We start from the raw sequence: 23,954 nt of genomic DNA on the forward strand, positions 1-23,954 counted from the left end.
GTAAAGTGCAATTCATAAGACGGTTTATTGCAAAATTAACCTTGACTTGTGAACCACTCTTTGGTCTCTTGAAGAAAGGAAAGAAATTCCAATGGGACGACCAATGCCAAGTCGCTTTCGAGCAGATCAAACAATACCTACAGAACCCACCTGTGTTGTCACCGCCTGAGCCGGGGAAACCGTTGATTCTGTATCTTTCAGTGACTGAAACGACAATGGGCTGCATGCTTGCACAGGAGTCTGAGGACAAAGTGGAGAAGGCTATCTACTACCTAAGCAAGAAAATGCTGGATTACGAGACCCGCTACACTCCGCTGGAGATGACTTGTCTGGCCTTGGTATGGGCTACCAGGAAGCTGAGGCACTACCTGTTAGCTCACTCCGTAATACTGGTTTCGAGATAAGATCCCATCAAATATCTCTTCGAGAAACCGGCACTTATGGGTAGGCTAGTCCGTTGGTTGTTTCTGCTTTCTGAATTTGATCTGAAGTACATGACGCGCAAGTCAGTGAAAGGGAGAACGGTAGCAAGGTTCCTAGCCGATCACTCAGTTGAAGAGGATGAAGCAGTTGAGTATCTGTTCCCAAACGAGGCCATTCTACATGTCGAAGAAAAGACCTGGACGATGTACTTTGACGGAGCATCAAACCAATACGGGTATAGGGTAGGGGTGTTACTGATAGCACCCGACAATTCCGGCATACACTTAGCATTCAAACTCCGGTTCAAAGTATCGAATAATGAGGCAGAATATGAGGCATGTATTGCTGGACTAGAAGTCGCCCTGGAACTAGGGGCAAAACGGTTGGATGTCATCGGGAACTCGAACCTTGTTGTATCTCAAGCTAAAGGAGATTGGAAAGTTAAAGAAGAAAAGATAAGAATTTATCACCAGACCTTGGACGTTCTAATTCCTCGATTTGAGAAACTGAATTTCGCTCATCTGTTAAGAGAGAACAACAGGTTCGCTGATTCATTAGCAACTCTATCTTCTATGATAGACATCCCTTTTGGAACCCGGATGTGTTCGATCATCATTGAACAGAAATTCGTGCCGGTCTATGAGTTGATTACTGCCATAGATGAGGTTCAAGATCAGAATCCCTGGTATTACGACATCTGGAACTTCTTGGAAAAAGAGGCGTATCCACTAGGGGCAAATGCCAAAGATAAGAGGGCAATTCAAAGAATGGCTGCTCAGTTCATCGTCTGCGGGGGTAAACTGTACAAGAGAGGTCATCTCAATATGCACAAACTGTGTGTTGACGTTGAAGAATCCAAGCGCCTGATGGAGGCCATCCATGGAGGAGAGTGAGGAGCGCACATGAGTGGGGTGATGCTGGCCCGGATGATCCTTAGACAGGGTTATTACTGGTCAACCATGGAGGAGGATTGTATTGGCTTTGTTCGGCGATGCCACAAATGTCAGATCCATGCAAACCGCATGAACATTCCGCCGTCGAAGCTGTACAATATGACTTCGCCATGGCCTTTTTCAGTCTAGGGGATTGATGTGATTGGGGCTGTCACTCCAAAAGGGTCCAATAGGCATGAGTACATTCTAGTAGCGATAAACTACTTTACGAAGTGGGTTGAGGCCCAATCTTACTCGGTGTTGAAGGCATCGTATGTCGCTAAATTCATCAGAAACAACATCATCTGTCGCTACGGGGTCCCGAATGAGATTATTTCGGATAATGGTTCCCACTTCAAGAAGGAGGTGATCGACTTGTTGGAGAAGTACAACGTAGCTTTTCATAAGTCATCTACATATCGGCCGCAAACCAACGGAGCTGTTGAGGCCGCCAACAAGAACATCAAGCACATTCTGTAGAAGATGGTGGAAACCTACAGAGATTGGCTAGATAAGCTGCCATTTGCTCTTTGGGGCTACCGGACTTCAATTCGAACTTCTACTGGGGCAACTCCGTATTCCTTGGTTTATGAGATGGAGGCTATTCTGCCTATCGAAGTTGAGGTTCCGTCATTATAGGTATTGGCTGAGTGTCAGATAGCTGAGGCAGAATGGCAGCAAAGTAGGTTTGAAGAACTCATGCTCTTTGATGAAAGAAGGCTGAAAGCACTGTATCACGTCCAGGGTTATCAGCGAAGAATCGCCAGGGCTTTCAACAAGAAGGTTAAGTCCAGGAATTTGAAAGAGGGCGATCTAGTGCTCAAAGACAATCGAGCTCCCATCCACGACCCTGCGGGACCTACTTCTTATCGAAAAGCTTCTTCTAACCCTCTTTGGCAAAGAGTTATAACTGATGAACTGCAGGCTTTCGATTAAACTCATACCTGGGATGTGGTTGATCTTCCTCCTAGAAAGCATACTGTTAGTTGCAAATGGGTTTACAAAATCAAAACTCATTTTGATGGTTCCATTGAGCATTACAAAGCTCGCCTTGTCGCCCGGGGAATTAGTCAAGAATATGGAATTGACTATAAGGAAACATTTGCTCCCATTGCCCGTCTTACTTTAGTTTGCAGCTACTTGCCATTGTTGCTATTCGCCACTGGAGTCTTTATCAGATCGATGTCAAGAATGCTTTTTCAATGGTGATCTCTCTGAGGAAGTTTATATGTAACCCCTTCCTGGTTCTTCTGTTCCATCAAACAAGGTTTGCAAACTCCGCCGAGCTTTGTATGGTTTGAAACAAGCTCCGCGTGCCCAGTTTGCCAAGTTTAGCTCTACCATTCGTGGCTTTGGTTTTTTTTCCAGTGCCCATGATTCTGCCTTGTTTATCCATAAGACGAAGTGTTGTACTATTCTCTTTCTCCTCTATGTGGATGATATGATTATCACTAGAGATGACACAATAGATATTTCTAGTCTCAAACAATTTCTCCATCGCCAGTTTGAGATGAAAGATTTGGGTTCGCTTAGCTACTTTCTTGGCTTGGAAATTTCTCAAGATTCCTCTGGTTATTTTCTTACCCAGGCCAAATATACTTCTGATCTTTTGGCTCGTGCTAGCCTTATCGATTGCAAGACTGTCACTACACCGGTTGATCCTCAGACTCGTCTTACACCTCTTGACGGTCCCTTATTGTTTGATACCACTTTATATCGTTAGCTAGTTGGCACTCTTGTCTATCTCACAGTTACTTGTCTAAATATTGCTTATGATGTTCACATTGTTAGCCAATTTATGACTGCTCCTCGCTCTCCACACTATGCTGCTCTGGTTCGCATTTTGCGCTATCTGAAAGGAACTCTGTTTCATGGTCTCACTACTCCCCTCACTCTTCTCTACAGCTGCATGCCTTTTCTAATGTAAATTGGGCAGGGGATCCTACTGATTATCGTTCCACTACTGGACTCTATTTCTTCTTGGGCAACTCTCTTATTTCCTGGCGTAGCAAGAAGCAAACCCTTGTTGCTCATTCTAGTACCAAGGCTAAGTATCGTGCTCTTGCTGACACTACTCAAGAGCTTGTGTGGCTTCTTTGACTTCTTTCTGACATTGGTGTTTCTTATTCTGTTGCCACTAATCTTTATTGTGACAATCAGAGTACTATTCAGATTGCAAATAATGATGTCTTTTATGATCGCACCAAGCATATTGAGATTGATTGCCACTTCATACGACAACATGTTACTAGTGGTCATGTTCGTCTTTTCTTTGTTACCTCTGCTGATCAGACCGCCAACCTCTTCACCAAAGCTCATCTTCCAGGACGTTTCTCTGATCTTCTCTCCAAGTTAAAGTTGATATCTGACTTACCACCTTGAGCTTGAGAGAGAGAGAGAGAGAGAGAGAGAGAGAGAGATGGGGGGGTTAGATCTATATGATTATTTTAATACTTATCTATCTGTATTATAGATATATCTCATCTCCTTTTCTATACTTATCTCTAATGTATCTCTATCTTCTTTTCTCAGTCTATAAATACAGGCTTATTGTATTTTATTATTAAATTCAATATATAGTTTCTCTTCTCTCTCTACTTTCATAACAACGTGAATTAATTTGCTTTTAAGATTCTGCTTTTGATTTTTGCTTTTGGGGTGTCTTCTTTGGAAGGTTATTAATAAGTTGATGATTCTTTATGTGCTTTTGGTTGCATCGTATGAAAACTATACTTTGCTTGGATCCATCATGTACTGAGTTTAGACTTGATATATGCTCTATTCATCATAAAAGGTCCTGATTTCAGTGTTGGGGTCTGGTTTTGCTTGGGATTTGTTTGGTGTCTCACCAACGGTTTGTTGTTCCTTTTGGTGGTTGAATATGATTGGGCCAGTCTCATTAGGTGCCAATTTTATTGAGACACCGGTTCACTTGTTATGCTGCAGTTGTTGGTTTCACATGGGGGTTGGTTTTTCTGTGTCTGTTTTTTCTTTCTCGTGTTCTGTTGTAATATTGGTGTTAGAGGAGGTGAAGTTTTTGGGTTTTCTCTTCTTCAGCAGAAAATGAACAATAATTCTTTAACTATTGTATTTTGTGTACTCTCCTGATGAATTTGTGGAATCTAATCCAAGTGATTCTCACAAATAAAAACTTGTCAATATCTTGGAAAATGAATAGGGATTATTTTATTTGTCTCCCAAAATAGTTATATCAGGAGTTTGTACTTTGTGGTTGGTTGATTGTACAGTTATACTATACAATGCAATCATCTATAAATGTAAACCATGTCCATATTAATCCCAGCATCATCATAATAGTTAAAGTCTCTATATCATCAAACTTTGTTGTTTAGTTTTTAAACAATGGTGGTGCTTTTGTCAAACAGGCCAATTGTTCAATCCTTGCCTAATAGCTATGTACTCCCACCAGATAGAAGACCTGGGATAGTTAATATTCCTATTGGCAAAGACATTCCAGCCATTGATTTTCAAAGCACTGCTGATCCTGATGATCGTGTTGGGATTGTTCAGCAAATCTTAAAAGCATGCCAGGAATTTGGATTGTTTCAGGTTCGTACTTCCATTTTCTTATATCACCTAGTTATTTATATTTATATTTTTAGATTGTGCTTGTTTTGCAGTAAAATATTTCTTAGCAAATTACATTAGTAGTCCATGCATTTTGTCCTTTGTCATTTTTTTTTCTTATAATTTCAATTACCTCAATTTTTATCCTAAATTTTGAATTTTGTGTTAATTTCATCTAATTGATAACATCGATTAGAGTTTTTAAAGGAAATTGGTCACTGAATTAGTTGAGTTTAACTTATTGAGTTGAATAAATTTATAATTTTGCCTATAAAAACTTAACATGTGTTGGTTATATATATGCTCAAAAAAAAAAAAAAAAAAAAAAAAAAAAAAAAAAAAAAAAAAAAACTAACAATTATAATCAATCGGACCAAATTGAGACAAAATCACAAATTCATAGTCATAATTGAGCTAATTGAAATTACATGGACCAAAATGATACAAGGGCCAAAATATGGAGACTACCGATGTAATTTGCCTAATATTTTTCATGTAAAATGATTTGACTCAAAAATATATTTTAATTTTGTTCACTATAGGGTTATTTACGTGAAAGTCCCCTAAACTATTAAGAAGTACAGTTTGACGCTCTAAATATAAAAATGTACAAATAGACACTTTGCCCACTTTAAACTATAAAGTATACAATTTGGACCTCCTAACGATGCTCACGAAACAAAGTAAACTATAAAGTAAACTAAAGGACCTCCTAATGTGGACCTCCTAACTATAAAGTAAACTAAACAATGTGATTAAATCAACAGTATTAATTGTTATTGGACATGGTGGAATGGAAAATAGGTGATCAACCATGGAGTCTCAAGAACGTTAATAGATGAGGCAATGAGTGTGTTGAATGAGTTTTTCTGCACAACACCAGCTAAGTACAAAGGGCAGTTTGTGACGGATGCTTGTGATAAAAGCTGTATTTTGTTCACAAGCGATTTGAAAAATATTGATAACGAAGATGGAGTTCATTATTGGAGGGATTGTTTTATCCATCATTGTAATCCATTAGAGGAACACATCAAGAATTGGCCTGAAAACCCAACCAGATATCAGTAAACTACTCTCCAATCTCATATAATTTCTTCATTTGGCCATATCTAAACTATCCCTTTTTGTTATTTTTGTGTGCTCTTCGTTCCCAACTTATTATGTGTGCAAGTGATTATCCTCAGAATCATGGGTATTTTTTAAACAAAAAAGGACAAATTATGCGAGTACTTACAATATTTTACCTCGTGTCATTTTAGTTGTGGCATTTTCTATCGACTCAATTTTAACTTAAATTTAATGTTGTCTTATTTTGAACCAATAGATAAAATCTGTTAGGATCTTTTAACTGCTGGAAATAGTGCCCTGAGAAAAGTAACCTGTTGGAAATAGTGCCCTGAGAAAAGTAACCTGTTGGTTTAGCTTCCTAAATGAGCCCGAGTTCTCTTAAAATTATTAAGAGAGCACAACTAGCTTAATTAGCTTAAGAGAGCACAACTATTCTGAAGACAGCACAACTAGCTTAATTAGCTTAATGAGCTTAAGAGAGCACAACTATTCTGAAGTGAATAGAAAAATAAATAAAAGAGGAAAGTCACTGTAACAGTTTTAATTCATGACATTGCTTAATTAGCTTCTCAAAACTTTCATAATCTACGTGAGCAGAGGAAAACACATGTTGGATTTAGAGAACTACACAAAATAATATATATATATATATATGTATAGAGAGAGAGAGAGAGAGAGAGAGAGAGAGAGAGAGAGAGAGAGAGAGAGAAGTATCCATAAATGATGGCATTTAATTAGTAAAGTTTCATAATTTTAAGACCAATGATCAACTGGGTTAAACAATGAAGCATATGAAAGCAATATCAGCATGACAGGAAGGAAGGAACAAAAACAAATAGAATAGACATTCAGGTAGCCTATTAGACCATCAGAAAACAAAGGATGAAAGAAAATACCAATGTCAATTGAACAACATCAATAATACGAGATATAACATCTACTGACCTTCTCTACCCTAGAATCTTTATACTCCACAATAAACGGATTCCTCATTTTGGCAATAAGCTCCATCTACGTAGCGCAAGAAAAACGAAAATATTAGTCTGTACTCTACTCTAGTAATCTGACAATGTCCCAGATAAACACCACAGCAAAAGTTCAGCATGTAGCAAAACCAGCTAAAGTATAAATGTCTACATGCTAATTAATGATAAGTATGCGCAATTGTGTGCATAGCACTTAAATGCTCTTCATTTGACATTTGAAGATCCTCACCAAATTTGGATGTCCTCCAGCCGATCCAACACCAACCTCCTCCTCTATAAGGACCCATGTTCCAGGCAATCCCTGAAGAAATACAACTACAGCAGCGAAACATCTATGGCGGGCACCGAAACACCAAATTACATCTATATATGTAATTTTAGATATTAAAATGAGACAGATCACATACTTTGCTGTTACAGCCCTAGGTCAGATCTCTCTCTTTGTATTTCTTAAAATCTAGAGATGATGATACCAGGTTTGAGTGCCCCAATTTAAATGATACCTATTTTCTACATGTTTTGTTTAATTGTATCTTCAATTTTTTTATTATTTGTTTGTTTCCCTTCCTTTTATGAAAAAAGAAATACTAATGTTAAATTTTCAATTAATGGATAAATTATTCAACTATTGCTGAAGATAATGGTTTACAGCAGTGATTTAATTTTTTCTGTTTAATCATTTTCCCTGTATATATTCAGTGTTCTGCTTATATTTTTGGAAGTCCTTTGATTTTTGGATCTGCAAAGGTTTTAAAAATATACCCAGCTGAAAAGTAGAGGGAGGGTAGTATAGGAGCTTTCTGTGGTTGACAAAACAAAAAGGTCCAAAGTTCGAGGTCAAAGGCTAAAATAAAACAGCATACTCAATTCAGTTGGTTGTTCTGTAAGTTTCACAAGAAAACAAAAAGAAAAAGAATAAGAAAATTGTGGCATGTTGGGGGGTGGGTGGGTTGTATTTGATTCTTTAATTCCTTTGACTCATGATGCTCATCACCATTCCAACAATAACAATAAAGTCAAATAATGCTCTCCATCATAATAATCGATGAAATGCAAAATCAATTGGTATCTCTTGATGACTGCTGCACCCTACATGATTGCCCAATTTGCTCTATGACAGTGCACACTTCAAAGTTTTTTTTAGATAAATTAGGTAGGTAGAAGGGGCGCATTATACCTTTCTGTGGTTTGTTCCCTTGATTCTGATGTGTTGTTATCAAGAATATAAGGAAGTTCTAGAAACTGCAAGAAAGGTTCCAACTATATCCTGCAAGATAGCAAAAATGAATTATAACATATATTTTCCTAAGCATTTGATTCTTACACTGAAAGTAGTATGATACCAGTTAAAACATAATGACTTTGAATATCCACAGCATTGTTTCTCAAGCTACCATGGTAGTAAGATTCCGGTAAGATATTATGCAAGGTGAAAAAAAACAAATATCAAACAATACAAGATATTTTGAATTCATTTAGATACAACATCTGCAGACACAACACCAATTTCGTAGAAATAATTTCAAAAGAAAATTTTAAATGTAAATCTATAAGCACTCTGATTTGTGGAATTATAGACTGAGCAGTTAACCATAAAAACCATCACTTAATAGAGCATAGCAACATGAGATGGCATGTCAGATTTTCTTAATCGGTGCAGTAAGTGCATGACCATGGTTCGATCCCAAGTTGCTGACAAGCTTGCAGAGACTTTAAACCACCTTTAACAAGATTTTCTTTATAAGTAACTTAGGAAGCTATTTATGTCAAGTAAAATAGAGCAAATAGTCCTAATATATTCAGGCAAGAAATGAGCAACTAAAATGAGTGGGAGCCATGAGAGTGAAAGTTCAAAGTCAGTATCAACAGCCAAAAATCAGGATGAACTCTGCCAAAAACCTTCATAATTTTTCCGTCACTGCCGATCAACGATTGGATCATTCGTGAGCCTGAAAACAAAATAAGGATGATTATTCAATCAATACATAGAGATACATATATAAATTCATATATATACTTGTATAGAGAGATTTTTAGGAGAAAAAAATTATTCAAAAAAAAGTACAGATAATGTGTACGTAGAGAATGAGATTGTGCGAGAGAGACAGAGATCCAGAGAGATCGAGAGAGAGAGGGAGACAGAGACAGAGATCGAGAGAGAGAAGAATCGACGAAACTGAGATTGGATTGAAATCGAAATCGAAATCGATTTCGAAACTGAGTAGGCGATGCAAATGCAGATGGTGATGGCGGTGGCGGTGGAGCTTTGAAATCAAAATCATTCTGAGATTGGATCGATCGAATGATGAATCACCGAGCTGAAGAAGGTTGAATCAAGTTGAAGGAACTGAAGGGCTTAGAGAGAGAGAGAGAGAGAGAGAGCGAGAGATTTGAGGGATCGGTTTCTTTGGGACTCTAGGGTTTCTCAGATTCAAATAAGTTGTGAGAGATTTGAGGGCTTGAAGACAGAGAGGGAGAAACAGTGTAACACATTCGAAGGCGCTTTTCAAACGACTTCATTATTTAAACGGTACCGTTTTAATAAAAACAAAATGTGACGTTTATAAAATGCCATTAAATATTACAAATAGTGGCGTTTAAAAAAACGCCGTTAAATCATATATTTCCTGTAGTGTTTATTGAAGAAAAAAAAAAGAGCAATATGTGACCATTGAGGCCCTAAGAAATGGTCAAACGATGCTCACATGTTTTTTTCATCAAAAATCCTAATTAGCATTATTAATTAACCTAAATTGAGATAAAATTAAAAATTGATAGTCAAAATGAAACCAATTGAAATTATAATAACTAAAATGACACAATTGGACAAAGGCAAGGACTAATAGCACAATTTTTCCAACAAAAAATTATAGCTCACTCAAAATCAAATCAACACTTTACAAATTGAAATATTGCGATCAAAATGACAACAAAAATATCGTTTAGTAACCAAATGCTTTTTTAACCTTTGTTTTTTTCTAAGCATAATTTTTTTGTTTGCAATTTGTCCTTGATTCCGACAATGAATACTCAGCGCATTGACCATGTGGATCACTTTAATACATATTTAATACTTTGGAGACAAAACTGAAGCAATTAAAATATTAGGGACCAAATATGACACAAAGCACATAGTTTAGAGACCAAAAGTGCAATTAGCTTTAAAAAAAAATTACTAAAAATTAAAATATATATATATATATATATATAACCCAAAAATATAATTTTGCTTTGTGTAAATAATTTGCAGAGAAGTTGTTGGGATATATTCTGCTGAAGTGAGGAAGTTCCTGCTGATGATTTTGAATCTATTATGCGAAGGATTGGGAATAGAACAAGGGCATTTTGAAGGAAATCTTAGCAAAACACAACTATTCTCTGTAAATCACCACATTCCATGTCTAGACCCAAGTACGACCTTGGGACATTTTGAACACTGTGATAGCAATCTCATAACCACTCTTTATCAGTGTGATGTGTCTAGTTTGTTGGACAACCTTTACTGTATTAAGAATAAATAATGTTTGTATACTTAACAACAAATAAAAGAAATAAAGAAAGGAGAGAAACTATTTGATTACAAAAATCAAACCAGAATATAAAATAAATAAATAAAAACAAATTTTTATTTTGTTACAAAAACATAATCAAAATTTGAAACAAAAATAATAATAAAACAAAAAAGTAATTAATTTGTCGAGCAAATTTTTGATCAAATCCAGTGTTTAACACTGTGTCCTTAAGACAGATTCATCTTCTCCACGGTACTTTCAGATTGCAGACGTCTATCTCCCAGGATAAAATGATCAATAACGAATAATATTAGCACTATAAATTATTCGCACAACGAACATACTTTGTGTATACACTCTTTTTCACAGAAAATTAATGCAGTAAAATGCAGAGATTAATGGCAACAGAGAAGAACTGAAATTGAATGAAAAAATCAATCGAGGGACTGCCTATTTATAGATGAAAATAGTGGCTATTCAGTTTGAATCCAACAGGTATGGTACTTGTTTGGACAGATCTGGTTTGAATTTCAAACAGATAAAAAACTGTTTTGGGTTTGAATTTGAATAGATTCAGATCTGTTTGGACAAATATGAAACTGTATAGAAATTCTGAAGAGGTGCAAACCAAAATTTGAATTTTATTTCCAACTAGAATTTGAAATAAAAACAGACAAATTTTATTTCCAAACAAATAATAAAAATAAAATTCAAATGTAATGTTTTTGGCCCAAAAAGATAAGTATTGGGCCGGACAAGCCTAACCCAACTTCACATCATGCACCCGCGCCGGACGACGTGCAAGCATGTGTTTATTTTTGGGTCTAATGGGCACTTTGCCCATAACCTCTCCTTTCTACAAACTTGGGGTGCCCCTTGGGGCCCTCCCTGAGTTGCAAATTCAAGCCTTATAAACCCATAAAAGTTTTCCCACCAAACCAATGTGGGAACAAGCCTTTAATTCAAATCTTAAGGAATTTCCACCAAAAACTCCATTTCTATGGAGCTCACTTTGACTTCAATTTTCCATTCACCCAATAATGGTTTTGAGCAACCAAATATATTACGTGAATCACAACGCGGCATAGAACGCGTTACCACTTAGACCTGCCAACTTTGACGCATGGATCCCACCTAAAAATTAGATCAAAGTTAAGGAAAAATCTATTTTTCCAAAACCATTTCTTACATGGACTTCAAGCCCTCAAGGATGGCCAATAGATTGGTGTCCAACCCATTCCTCATGCATTTGTAATCATGCTTGGTGTTCAATTCAAGGTACACTACTCTAATTTTACATTTAAATTGGTAGGCATAAGGCTATTAGCATGGCTATTTCAAAATATATGTTGTTGGCATAGGCTATTTTTTATTTTCACGATTTTGTTGGAATGCTTTCAGCTATTTGTAAAAAATTTCTTGTAATTTTTTTTTTATAATTTTGCAAACAAATCTAAACCATCTAACTGGTTTGGTTCGGGCTTGGTTTGTATTATAGGTGATAAGAAATGGGAAGTTTTCAAGTCTGAGACATAGAGTGGTGACAAATACAAAAGAGCGTCGAACCATGCTTGGAACTTTTATTGTTCCAAGTGATGACTGCACAATAGAACCTGCAAGAGCTTTGGTTAATCCATTGAATCCCCAATGGTACATACCCCATAGCTCAAAGAATTTGCTCAAGGTTGGAAAGGACAATTTGAAGAAGATGTTGGACTACAACGTTTTGTGCTCCATTAATAAACCAATCAACTTACCACCCACGAGTAATTAATTACTCTTCTCCTATATATCTATGTATTGATGTGTGATATGTATTATATATATATATATATGTATAGCTTTGTTACTTGTGAGATAATTATATTTATGAAAAATAGGGTGTGGGAAAATTTTTACTATTTTTACTAGTGGTGATGGAGGCTGGGATATCAGTCTGTTGCTTTTGTTCTCAGTCGATAATTTATGTTTTTGTTGTTGTTGTTGTTTCAAAAATATTGTAGCAATCAATGGCGTTTTGGTTTGATTGAAGGCAATCAGCAGTGGTTTGGTTTTCCATTACTGGACAACCTACCTAACCTAGCCATCTATGTCTTGTTATATATTTATGTTCAATGTTTAGCTAGGGAAAGAAGGTCTTGGTTCAATTTGCATCAACAAAACAAAAAACCAATAAACAAAAAAGTTATTGGTTACTTTTTAAAATAAATAAGAAAAATTCAATTTATCCCCTAATGGTTTAGCACCCTTTGTTTTTAGAGAGCGAATCATATCTTGTCATTTTGACTATTTTTTACTTTGGCGGTGTTTGGAAACTTGTTTTTTGGGTTTTTTTTTTTTTTTTAGTTTTTTCACTACAAGACAAATGCTTTACAAAATCAAAAATAAATAAATAAATTCAAACAAAATATTACATCAAACCCCATAATCATTTCACTTTTTCTCTCACAAACATCACATCTAACCACAAAAAAACCAAACTATCTTTCCAATCACAAAAAAAAAATTCTCCAATAATATCCTACAACTAAAAAAACCAACAAAAAAACTCACTTCCCAAACACTCACTTTATCTTCCTACCATTAATAGTTCCATCTAAATTTACAAAATTTCTAGTACATGCACATAGAATAAGAGTTAAAATATGATGTATGAAGACAAATCGCCCCTATCTCCATATTCTTCTCCAAAAATCATAACCTAACTTTCTTTTTTCCAAAAACCTAATTCTAATCCTAAAAAGACCAGAACCACCCTTGTTTTTTCCTTTGAAGTACAACAAATCATTCCACAACATCGGTTGCATCAGTTTTCTTTGAAGGTGTTTGCACCACATTTTATTTTTCTATCGATTGTGGCCTATTAATTATGGCCAAGTTCGATTATGATCTGTCGATTGAAATCATAAACTACTTTTAATGAATAATCTTGACCACATTTATTTTTATTATTTCTGTCAACATGCATGCTAACGTAGCATAATAAATGTGTTAAGGACGTAGCATGATGACATATTAAATAGAGTGCCAGAAAGTTAGCAATTGAGCAATTTGAAAGTTAGTTGTTGAGATTAAGGAGCCAAAATCAAATCAAGCACCAAATCTGCAAAATGGTTCCTATCAAAGATGGGATATGTATCATGTTGAGGAAATCATGGGCTTGTTGAGGAAATCGTGAACTTAGGTTATCTCTTTCTCTCATGTGGCTGAGCCTATAAATAGGCCAAGAGAAATACAAAGATCAATCAATGAATCATCAACAACCACCAATCACACTCGTAAAGAGTTATCTATGAGTAGTTCTAAGTTTGCCATTTTAGGAGTAGATTAAACTAGTAGCTTTTTCCAATCCCCACTTCTATTCTTTCTGTCAATTGTTGTATTTTTCGTTTCTTTATTCGTGTTTGAATTCTTGTAACTGATAACAAGTGACAATTTGATTGAATAAACACATATTATTTTCTATTCAAATCCTATTTTACTTAATTACCTCCAGGGAAATTCTTAATCTGTTTAAGTCATAGAACTCAACCACAAAACCTAATCTTTTTATGTTTATTAAAATTTGTATAAATCTGTCGATCAATTATTGTTGATTGGGCCTAAACTGAATTTTTACTAACATAAATTGGCACGCTTTGTGGGACCATTCTAACTTGGAGTAATGGCAATGAAGAAGCAGACTCACATGTATGAAATCATGTCCTCGAGTGGCACGTTTACATCTTGTGGACTCATAGATGCAAATTGCCAATGGAGTGGCAGTGTTCCCATGATACAGATTATTAGTGGAGTGCCTCATATTCTGAAAATTGTCTGTGTTATAGTGGTAGTTCTACGTTTATTGCCAACATAATGGCATGGCAAATGATGTGAAAAGAATGATTTGGTGTTATGGGGATGAAATTTACTGGTGCGAGAGTGAAATTTTAGTCCTAAGAGAAGAAATTAATTCTCTTTATAGGCAAAGATTTCAAATAATTTTATCATCTCCGTATTATTTGATGCAAAAGGATTTAAATTACCGTGATAGAAAAATTCATCGACTTAAAGGCCAAATTTTTCTAATTGATGAAGAAATTCTATGTTGAAAGCAAAAATTAGAAGGCATAATGGCCAATGAAAAATTAAGATATGAAAATAATGTGACTCATGTGGTTAAGACACATATTTTTGAAGAGCCAATCATTCATGAAGAGTCAAGGTATGTGGCTCGAATGGTTAGCACACCAACTCATGAAAATAATATTCATTTGGGGGGCATAATATTTTGCCAAACGTGACAAAAAGTGACAAACCATTAATGACTAAAAAAGAAGAACAATCCTTTCATAACAAAATGTTAAAAAAAATATCACAAAATGATGGTAAAAATTCACTTGGGGGGCATGATTTTAAGCAAATAAAGGCTGAAAATTATGAACTTGGGGGACTGTCATGACTCAAACCCGCCCCTAAGGGTTTAACATCGTAACCGGCCAGTAATCCGTGATTACCAAAGGCCTGCTTAACAGTAATAACAATTATATAATAGGAGAGGCTGGCGGAAGCCTGTAAATATTAAAACATAATGTCCAAAGAGCTATGAGGACTTAAATGCACAAACAACTTATATATATATATATATACACCAATACAGACATAAGTCCAAGTTCATATTCAATATATATGTAAAAACTAAAGTCCAAAACACGTCTAAGTACAAAATAAAAGACATGTTGGGGAATTAAATCCCAAAGCCAAAACAACTTAGGAAACATTCACTTAAGGTGGATTTAGACCACCCAAAACAGAGCCTTGACAATAACGATTTGGAACCTCGTGGTGAGGCACTGTAGGTTGGCTTGACAAAACGAAATTAGGCTGACGCCACTAACTTTGCTCCGGTACCTGACTACCTACGTATATACAACAAACTATGAGCTAAAGCCTAGTGAATAACGTATGTGTAAAGGGGTTAAGGATGAATGTCCTTTCAGTAATTAAAACAATCAATTGCATCTGTAGATCAGTTATCCAATCAGTGTCTCATATTTCATGTCATATCAGTCATTTAGAGATCATAGCAGTCATACGTGGTACATCCAATAGCGGAATAGAATAGTAAGTCTTAATAGACCGAACAGTCAGTTGATGGCTATCAATACAGTAACAGTAGTTCCAAGGATAGGAACTGACAGAGATCTTTGTAACAGTAGCAGTAACAGTAACAGTCAGTCGCTATGGATGCCATGAGTACAGTTCATAAAATAGGACAAACATTCATTCGGTAAACAATGTCATTTCAGAAAATAGTACAATCAATCGTTCAGAAAATAATTATAGTTGAACTTAGCTTTACAACATTGTTACTCACAGATGGCCCCATTAGCAGATAAGATAGTGCAGACAATTCAGATAGATCAAGCGAACGATAGCGCATGACCTACACAAACCCATAGCATATACACATCGAAACACAATATCAATTCCTTGATCAAGCTTGACTTTTCTTGTCTTTTTCTGTCTAAGTAGTCCGAGATTCTACTACGTGTATTCTTCCTTTATTCAAATGAATCAGATTCTTATTTCACATATCCTTTCATTACTAAATCATTTTTTTTTTAATAAACCAATTCTTACTTGGCTTCTTAGTCAAGTACTACTAAGTTAATGATTCATTCTTTTAATCAACTAATTAATGTTAATTGTTAGCTTATTAATCTAAATCATGTCTAGAATGCTTTGGAAAGAGATAAGAATAAAAATGTGAACTAAATGTAATTTTTCAAAATATGCTGAAAATAGGGTCTTCACTTGAACGCTATTTTGGTTGATCGAGCGGATTGTAAAATTTTGAAAAACTTCTAGGAGCTCAATTTTCACGCTTGAGCGAGACTTTCCTCGCTCGAGCGGACAGTGTGAATTCTGGAATTTCCAAAATTGTAATTGAAGTTCAGATTTGATATTCAAAGCCTCAAAACTTGTATTTTTGGTACACAAATATAGAGAATCATTGTATAATTTAGTAAACACTCCCAATTAGAAATCATTTATTCAAAATCATGCCCCAATTGTCAAAATTTAGTTTTAACTCATTTTCTCCATATCAAACCCAATTTCAAACCCACCAATTTTAAAACATGAATTAAACTTTCAAGACTCTTAAAAAATTCATAATGCATGTACAATTGAAACTCAATTTCATGTTAAGACGACTAAATTCAACCCATAGTAATTAATTTCTAAATTAATTTTCATAAATTTGAACATAGCTTCAATTTCTCATTTTCTTTTTAATAATATAAAATTGACTTCAAGTTCTTTCTATTTTCCTTGAAATCATGAAATTGGAGTCATGAAACTTTGCATATATGAAATTAAGATCAAAACTAAATAATTTCAATTAGAATAGTTCTAATTTGGATTATTATTAATTTTCTTCATATTAGACCCAAATTCAAATCCATAAACCTTTTAAACATGAATTAAAATCTCAAAACCTTGAAATTCTACAATGCATGTTTAATTAGAGTATTAAACTCATAGAATTTGCCTATGCATGTAACAATGAGGCTTAATTTTATGTAAGACTAAATTATCAAACCCAAAATAATCAATTTTCATAACCATGAACCTACCTTAATTTCTTCATCTTTGTTTTCTAATTTCTTCCAAATTATATGAGATTGAACCCAAACTCATCTTTAATTCAAGTGTAATACAAGGATCCTACAAAAATCAAGATTGAAATCCTTACCTTTAATCTTCAATTTGATAGTTTCTTGATGATCTTACATTTTCCTTTCTTGAATTTCCTTTCCCTTGACTTGAATTCTCCAACACAAGTCTCTCTCTGTCACGCCCCACTTTTTATTACTCGGAGTCATTACCAAATTCTTTATCTTAATTCAATTTTAGAGATAACATGCGGAAATAAACTCATACATTCAACTCCGTAGAAGTGATTAACAATACTCTCATTCGTATGCAAGTAAATATTACATGGACTAACTTAATAAATTGCCCTTGGGCTTACATCATTAAAAGTACAAGAAGAAGGGTGTAACCCTTTACAACAATGGCATTCCGCCAACATAACTGAGGCCCCGTGGCCAACAAATAAGAAGATCCAAACTTGTAGCACACCCTGCTAAACACCTGAAAAAAAATTCAACAACGTGGGATGAACATATAGTCCAGTAGAGAACTCAACATGCTCCTTAACAATAACAACATTACAGATAGCTATGATCATGAACACCCATTCTCATACTAGAATAATAATGTGACAGTTTATACAAAATATATATATGAACATATATATGAATTTTTCTTGAAAACAATCATTTAATTCACCGCTATAAGCGATTTCTCCTTCCTTTTTCCTTTGTTTAACCCACGTTCCCAATCTTTATAACCTTAACAACTACTTAGAAAAATAGATTCATTAAGCCCGTTACTCTTTCATTTGCCACACATACAACAGATGTGCCTTTTCAAAACATATTTGGCATTTCAATACAATTCCAATTATAACATAATTATCCATGCACACCTCTATAAAAAGAGAACAACTCAACTACATACATAAAATCAATCAATGAGTCAACTCGTCCCTCCAACACTGTAACAAATACAATCCACAATGTTTCCAGATACACTGAAACAATAACAAAACAACACTGCACTACTAGCTATATGTGTAGTAAGCCAAAGATACACTTCTCACCACAATCTACCAGTTTACCAGGCGCTAGCTGGAAGGGTATGGTACCTTAGATTATCAGCGCATCAGTTCTCCAGGCGCTAGCTGGAAGGGTATGATACCTCTGATTATAAGCGCTGAACACATAAGTGTGTGGAGTCCATCCCCTATCTTCTCACACACACTGGAGTACAACCCCTCTCTTCTCCCCAACCGGTATACAAATATAATGTAATTCAGCATTTCATTACATATGATGTTCAATCAACAGTGGTGTAATATATACACAACAATTCAACACAACCTTATCATCCTCCACTGATGACCAAAATCTCCAGATGCACGCATATTATACATCTACTAACAGACCCAACTAACATGAGATTACAAAACTCAGCAACAACATGAACATGGTAGTTGAAGCTATACCCCACACAAGTGTGTTCAATACACAAGATACAACATTCCAATTTTATTATACTTGTTTCAAAATACCTTTCCCATTTCACAAAATGAATTCTACTTCCTTTGTTTTCACAAAAATCATTCCCATGGACAAAAGCCATACTTCATTTAAATTGGCTACATTCTTTTCAAAGCCATTTCAAACTAATTATGCACATTAAGTCATAAACAATAATTTAGGGTCTTTCCTTCCTCTTTCTCAATATTGACCAAAAAGGCCCAATTAACATCAACAAACAACAATAACCACAATCAAGACTCAAAATACCTAAGTATTTTCCCAAAGATCAAAACCCCTCAATTAATTTATTAAATCAAATAAAAGAAATTAGGGTTTCCTCTCCTTTCAACAACTACATGCTAATTAACACTCCAATTAGCCCAAACCACAACTAATGATAATAAACCCAAATTCAACAACCAACCCCAGGTTCAGTCCCAATGATTTTCACAAATCCAACATGATACCATTTTTATGCAATACAAAAACTACCACATGTCTATCTATAGACGAAGTATTGAAAAGAAACAAGGAGAATCCCTACCTTGAACGAAAAACAAAAATGGAGAAGATGACCCAAAGTCCAAGTGCTCCAAATCCACTATTTTTCATATTAGAATGCAGCCCAAGCCGCCCTCTATCTTTCTAACAAAGAACTTAAGATGGATTCACACTAGAAGTAGATGAAAACCTAGAAAGAAGATGAGTTTAGAGAGAGAGAAGTCGGACCTAGGGTTTGGAAACTAGAAGAGGATGAAAAGACTGATCAAAACCCGCTGCTGCCTATTTAAACTGGACAGGCTCGCTCGAGCGAAGACTTGGTCGCTCGAGCGACCAGACACAGGAAAGCCTCGCTCGAGCGAAGAAACTCTCGCTCGAGCTAAGAAACACTGCTCTCAGGTCTAAACTAGACGCAAACTCTCGCTCGAGCGAAGAAACCCTGGCTCGAGCCACCAGACACAAAACCCAACCCTCGCTCGAGCGACCAAACTCTCGCTCGAGCGACCAATCCAAATTCTGGACAGTAACACCTGGTTTCCAAACCCAACCAATCTAAAACAAACCTGCCCAACACATTCCGATAACTCAAAAAGAGAAAATAAAGGATGACAACCACAATTATACATTGAGAGAATCCAGGGAACCTAAGTCCGGATACAACAACCAAAAGGAGAAAGACCGGGGTCGCTATACTCTCTCTCTCGGCTCTCCTTTCTTTCCTCTCGGCTCTGTTTTTCCCCCACACGCATGACTTGATGATATATATATCTATATTTGTTGCCTTGGACTTCCAATACACCAACATTCCTTTGTAATATAATTTTATTAAAAGTAAATTAATATATCATTTACATTTAATTTAATTGGACATCATTTAATTTTAATTAATCTTAATTAGCCCAATCACAAATCCCACACATAAGTTAATTAGTCTAATTGAATTCCTTTAGAGCCCAATTAATTATATTTAAATTTATCAATCTGAATCAGATTTTTAATTAAACTCCCAAATGGCGCCGCAATTAAGATTAAATTGATTTAACTTCTTAACTTCACTTCCTTAAGCCACTTGGACCCTTAATTTCTAGTTTCAAAATAAATCTTTAATAGAATCATATATGAATCAATCTCCATAATTTTCGTGAATCCCAGATTAAATTATAATAATTGGCAATTAAATTTCAAATCTCCTTATTTAATTAAGTGCTAATCATTATATGTGATGGGGTCATTACAAGGACATGGTTTTAAGCTAAAGATAGCCAAAAATTATGAACCTACGTTTATTGAATGTGAATTTTTTGACATTGTTCAAAGTGTCAAAATTTATGAATTTTTCATAACATTCAATTATGTGAGTTTTGGGATCCAACATCCACTTTGGATATGTAGATCACACCAAAAATTAACTTTCATGACATGGTTTGAAAAACAACAACAGTTAAAAAATGCTATATGTAGTGAATTCTATTTAATTAACCAAAATGTAGCTAGCAGAGAATTGTTTTATTTAAAAATAAGGGATGTGACTCTTTGTTATGTCACTCGACAGAGCCAAAGATAGAGTGTTCGCTAATCGACAGTGATAGATTAAAAATCACTATGGGTGTAATATAACTCTTAAAGAATTTAAATTATTTGCACTATAAAATATTTTCTGTCGATTGTGGTAAACCACCTTATAAATCATTTAATTGTATTTCATTGTTCAGTCCATTTAAAAGAGGGGGCATTGTTTGCACCACATTTTATTTTTCTTTCAAGCAAATATAACATGAATCCTGAAATTTTGACATCAATTGTTAGTCTTTTTAACTCGACTTTATGTTAGGTAAAAATATATGATTTCCCACAAGTAAATCAATAAATGAGAATAAAACTAATGCAAAAAATTAAATCAAAAACGACACAAGAATGTTTACGTGGTTCCCTCAATGTGACGTCCACGGGGATCGAAATCCGATTCCACTATCAACCAAGAGTTTCCAAACGATTACAAACGAGATACGAATGGTCTCACAAATCACCCTTAGATGAATTCTAAATAATCACAAATAATCAAGAGGAAAGACCTCACCAAATAGATGAACAAAAATAACTGAAACAGTCCTCCGAAGCTGAAGCAAATAGAGCGTGGAAACTAAAGTAACAGTAACAAATCAAGCAAGAACCTTGGATCAATCTCAACTACCAAAGTGAATACACACAACACTATGATTTAAAAAATTGAATTACCCACTGCATAGTCACTGAGGATCATCCTAGGGGTGTAAATCTGGCCCGGCCCGGTCCATGTCGGGCCTCGCGGGCTACATCGAGCCCAAAAATCGTAAGTGTGATTTTCAAGCAACGGATTCATCGTGTCTTTTATGGCCTTTTTCCAATTATCTTTCTTTGCATGCTCAATTTCTTCTTGGTAGATCTCGGGCTCCTCTTGATCAGAAATCAACACAAATTCATTGGAAGGATACTTTCTCAAAGGTTACTAGTCCCCTGTAGATTTTCTCAACTCAAGTTGTGGTGGCAGTTCTTGAGTTGGATGCTCTTTCTCAATTTCGGGCTCAACTTCATTTGGAGTAGCATCATCATCTACATTTTCAAGAGGTGGTTACACATCTCCTCCATTTTCATTATCCAGCAAAGACGAAGGAGATGGATCAATATCAATGAGATCACTAGTTTTTGGTTCCGGTTGATCACCTTTGCTAAGGTCTTCAATTGTTTGGTCTTCAAGAAACACAACATCACGACTTCGAAGGAATTTCTAGTCGACCGGATCCTACAATCTATAACCAAATTCATCATGCCCATAGCTAAGAAAAATACAAATACATTTTCTTAACTTGCTATCAAGCTTAGACCTCTTATCTTTTGGAATGTGAACAAAAGCTCAACAACCAAACACTCTCAAGTGCTCATAAGACACATCTTTATCGATCCAAACTCTTTCTAGGACATCACCATTCAAAGGATAGAAATGAGATAAATTGATCACGTTAATCGTTGTCCTCATTGCCTCACCCCAAAAGGATCTTGGCAATTTAGCATATGAAAGCAGACACCTTGTTCTTTCTATAATTGTCACAACCCAAACCCGTCCCTATAGGTTTAGCATTGTAACCGGCTAGTAATCCTGGGATTACCGAAGGCCTCTGAGACAGATTAACATAATATTAGGGGCTAGCGGAAGCAATGTTCATTGAGCTGTGCAGACTTATATGAGGCATAAAATTTTAAACTTTATATACATACATTTACGCATCATCAGATATATAGGCTAGACAACAACGGACTTAGCCTTAAATACAAAATAAACAAAAACACTGGTTAAACCAAAACAAGAAAACAAAACTTAAACTTTATGCACATAACCATAACCACTTGACATATTCGAAACCTCTACGAGAAGCATATAGGTTGGTTGACAAAAACAGATTCCAGGCAGACGCCTCTAAGCCTGGTCACGCGTCTGATCATCTACATACATAAATAACACAGTAAGCTGAAGCCCAGTGAATAATAACAGAGTAAAGGGGTTTAAATGAATGATGTCCCATATTAGATTCGGAAAACATATTCATATTTATTTCAGAAACAGAAGCAGATCCATATTCATATTCTTGTTCAAATCATATACAAAAATCAGAGTTTATGCTTAATTATACATAGTACATCCACTAGCATTAACAGAACATATACAAAACAGATAGTGGTTATAAGTAACCAATTCCATAAAGGAACCTCCGAATCCGAATAACAGATAATAGATATGATGAGCTCCTTAATGGAGCCTCCAGTACGGGTAACAAATAACAGGTATAATAAGTTCTATGATGAAATCTCTGATACCGGGTAACAGATAATAGATATGTTGAGCTCCTTAATAGAGCCTCCGGTACAGGTAACAGATAATAGACATAATAAGTTTCATAATGGAACCTCTGATACTGGGTAACTGCCACAGATATCACATGATGCTAAGGATGCCACGAATACATGTTAGATATTGGACAATCATTCATTGTACAGAACATAACATTTCAGAAAACAGATCTTATTTCATCATACAGAAAATAAATAAAGTTAAACATAACTTTACTAAGTTATTACTCACAGATAGCAACAGAAGCATATCAGACAGATTTGACAAATTAGATAGATTAGGCAAATGATAGCGCATGGCTTACACAAACACATAACATATACACATAGAAACATAATATCACTTCCTTGATTAAACTTGACTTTTCTTGTCTTTTTCTGTTTAAGTAGTCTGAAGTTCTACTATGCTTATTCTTTCTTATTCAAATGAATCGGGTTCTTATTTCACATATTCTTGCATTACTAAATCATTCTTTTCTAAATAAACTAATTTCTTACTTGGCTTCTTAATCCATTACTACTAAGTTAATGACTTATTCTTTAATCAACTAATTAATATTGATTGTTAGCTAGCTTCTTAATCTTTATTGAGCCATAAATCATGTTTAGAATACTTTGGAAAGAGATGAGATTGAAAATATGAACTAAATGTAATTTTTCAAAATATGCTGAAAAAGAGCTTTTCGCTCGAGCGAATTTATTCTGGAAGCTCTTGATGTTCGCTCGAGCCACCAATTGGTTGCTCGAGCGATTTGTAAAAATTCTGGATTTTCAAAGTTGGAAATTGAGGTTCCAACTCCATTTCAAAACTTAGGCTCATTCATGACTTATTGGAAAACATAAAGATACTGAAAAACATCAATACATGACTATTTAGAAATCAATTTTCCAAAAGTCAACAATTTTGTC

General features: G+C 35.1%; 1 long non-coding RNA gene and 1 pseudogene across 2 annotated transcripts; one reads left to right on the plus strand and one right to left on the minus strand.

Moving 5' to 3' along the window:
- Positions 1-4,565: 4,565 nt before the first annotated feature.
- LOC114288467 (hyoscyamine 6-dioxygenase pseudogene) lies at positions 4,566-10,518 on the plus strand (annotated as a pseudogene).
- On the minus strand, positions 6,699-9,472 carry LOC145819662 (uncharacterized). 2 transcript variants are annotated; one of them, XR_014360441.1, is made up of 4 exons: positions 9,175-9,472; positions 8,897-8,946; positions 8,175-8,264; positions 6,699-7,022 (listed from the first exon to the last, which is right to left on the minus strand). It is a non-coding gene; the product is annotated as an uncharacterized LOC145819662 (long non-coding RNA). The 2 variants fall into 2 exon arrangements; XR_014360440.1 differs by lacking the exon at positions 6,699-7,022 and having other exon boundaries at positions 7,610-8,264.
- Positions 10,519-23,954: the final 13,436 nt, after the last annotated feature.

The sequence above is a fragment of the Camellia sinensis genome, chromosome 2 (assembly GCF_055761805.1).
Source record: "Camellia sinensis isolate YWXY chromosome 2, ASM5576180v1, whole genome shotgun sequence".
Classification (NCBI taxonomy): Eukaryota; Viridiplantae; Streptophyta; class Magnoliopsida; order Ericales; family Theaceae; genus Camellia; species Camellia sinensis.